Raw genomic sequence first — 3,159 nt, 5'->3', positions numbered from 1 at the left:
CCCAGGGCATATGTAGTAGCAGCCAGGTTCCTGAGGACTAAAGATAATGGTCACTAAACAAAATGCCATGGTTTGAATATGGTGTCCTTTGAAAAGCCTCATTTTGAAGGCTTTATCCCCAACTGAGGCCTCCAATCATTGAGAATTGACCAGTTTATGAAGGCACAAACTTTATCAGTTGATAAATTCATCAATAAATTTATAATTTGCAAATATTAAGTGGAGGCAGTAGTAGATGGGTTAAGTTGAAGGATTAAAATAAACAAGAGCATGTTTTTAAATAGTGAATTTCATCCTGCAACCCCTCATTGTCCTCTCTCTTCCTGCTTCCTGTTACCATAAAGTGAGCATCTTTGCTTTTCCATTTCCTTCTGCTGTGATGCTCTGCCTTGCTGCAGGCCAGAAACAACAGAGCCAACTGATCACAAACCAAAATTTCTGAAATCACAACTCAATAAACCCTCCTACCTTTAAGTTGTCAATATTTGTCACAGCAAGAAAGCAAAAGCTAACTAGCAGCTTCTTTTCTTTTTTAAAATTTGCTTCTTGATCAATAAAATAACTTTCTCTGTGAATAATCCATTTATTTTTTCACTTTAGAAACTGAATAGGGACTGGTAAGATGGCCTAGTTAGTAAAGAAACTTGCTGCCAAGTCTGATGACCTGAGTTAGACTCCTGCAACTCACATGGTGGAAAAAGAGAACCAAGATCCTCAAGTTGTCCTTTGACTACTACGTGAATGTCCTAACACACACATATGCATATACACAGAATAAAATAATTTCAATGTTTTGAAATTCAAAAGCCCCAAACCTGAAGTTTGCCTTTTACTTGCTGAACTGTATACTTTGTATTTCTATACATATTTTTAAATTGTTTAAAATTCACCTGTTACTTGGAAGTAGTTTCTCTTAGATACTAATTTTGTAATTCAGTATACATATTTGAAGGTATGTCATCCAGGACAGATTATTCCCTGTACAGGGACCAAGTTTTAGTGCCACAGAGCTTAGTGAAGAAAGAAAAGCTGAGCATATATAGATATACACATATGTGTGCATTACTGTTCACTAAAATATATTTCCTACAAATAAAACAATAAGCATAATCATGAGCCATATAAAACATTTCAGTGAACAAATGGCCACATGTTTAATACTGGTTCCATGTGATCATGACAGCTGAAAAAATCCTATTAGTGCTAGTATGACTATTGTAATGCTATATAGTACAATGCTTTATTCACGTGTTACTGGTGATGCTAATGAAATAAACTTTCTGCATTGTAGCTATATACATTTTTAGCATATATAATTATGTGCAATGACTAGAGCCTGATAGTTATAAAATTTATAGTTATTACTTGATGAATTTATTGCTCTATACTTTTAACCATTATGCAATGCTCATTATATGAACCAAAAAAATTTTAAGCATAAAACAGTACATAATGCTATGGTAGTCTCTGCCTCATACATCTTCATGCTTACCTCTACTCTTGATTCTGATATTTTCTCTGGTGCTTGATTTAATCTGTTGTTTCAGTTGAACCCTATAATACATTCAGATATATGCAAACACAGATGTATGAATGCACATGTCTTATAAGCCTAGACCTATAGTAGGCTAGACTACCCAGGTTTATAAGTGTATACTCTGATATGCACACAATTATGAAACCTGTTAATGATGCATTTCTTAGTACATGTTCTCAGTGTTAGCCATAATTTTAAATATTCTGTCTTCTTTAGAGGCATAATTAATAAATGCAAAGAATGTCTGCTACTTCAACAAAAATTACAAGCAAAATAAAACAACCAAATCCAAGAAACTTGTGGTTTATGGGTATAATAATGTATGGGGGTATTTACAGAATTTAATTACTGGTATAATAAATCAAAAGTTTTCCTTTAGAGCAACAATGTTTAAAGTGATGCTCAGATATCAAGGAAATATTTAAATGACTCATAGAAGACCAGAAGAAAAGAGTATTAGTATTTCAATATATTCATTATTTTACTACTTATTTCAAAAATCATGGATTTATGTAGTAGGAGGCCACTTGTTTGTTCCCAGCTGCTCAGCCCCAAAATAATCACACAGAAACTGTATTAATTGCAATACTGTTTAGCCAATAGCTTAAGCATATTTCTGGAAAACTTATATCTCAAATTAACCCATCTCCATTAATCTGTGTTTTGCCACAAGGCTGTGGGAAAAGTTCCACCATCTGTCTCTGGTGGAGATACATGACTTCCTTCTGACTCTACCTTCTTTCTCCCAGAATTCACTTTAATTTTTCTTGTCCAGCTTTGCTCTACCCTATCACAGGCCCAAAACAGCTTTATTAACCAATGGTATTCACAGCATACAGAGGGGATGCCCACATTAGAGTTATAATTTACTGTCCTCAAATTTCATTAATATATGTAGACACAGTATAAGCAATACTACATTTTTAGGGATTTTGAAAGAGTTCATAGTTTAAAATGTTTTGAAACTTCTGCTTTGTAGAATCTGAGATTGCAAAAGCCCTTAGATTACAGATGTCATCGGAGGACACAGAAACAAGAAAGACGATAGAGCAAATGGTGACTCAGCCATTTCAGGCTCCTCTCAGTAGTGTCTACTTTCCTTCTCCACAAGCAGTAGTCAGGATCTATATTTGTCACCATGGGTTTAGTCTTCACCTCCATCTTCATATAAAAACATATTGTGCTGAAGGTAAATGTGGGAACCTAAAGATTTGAGCCTATTCCTTGTCTGAAGATCAGAGAGTTTGAGTTTTTTGTTGCTCTTTCAAAGTTGTTGACTACAGATGTGGCTACAAAACAAGATATTCTGACCTAAGGTGTGGTTACTAGGTTATTCAGTGTTTAGATGACCCATAGAGGTGGATCCTCTTCACCCTGACCAAAGGTCAGAAAATTCAAGAATGCTTTCTCTCCTTTTGAAAGAGGAGGTTTGACTTAGGGTGCGGCTGCCTTTAAGATAATTGATCTAGGGTGTGTTCACTGTCCTCAAACATCAAATGCTTTGCTCAGAAATTAATGGCTTGATGTCTAAAGTATTAAAGTAAATAACTGTTCTGGTTATCCTCTGTGTAATAGTCTGTCCTGTTCCTTTAAGAGACAAGTCCCACCCACTCCCTCCCCTA

The sequence above is a fragment of the Myodes glareolus genome, chromosome X (assembly GCF_982192425.1).
Source record: "Myodes glareolus chromosome X, mMyoGla1.1, whole genome shotgun sequence".
Taxonomy (NCBI): domain Eukaryota; kingdom Metazoa; phylum Chordata; class Mammalia; order Rodentia; family Cricetidae; genus Myodes; species Myodes glareolus.
This window is presented reverse-complemented; position numbering follows the sequence as displayed.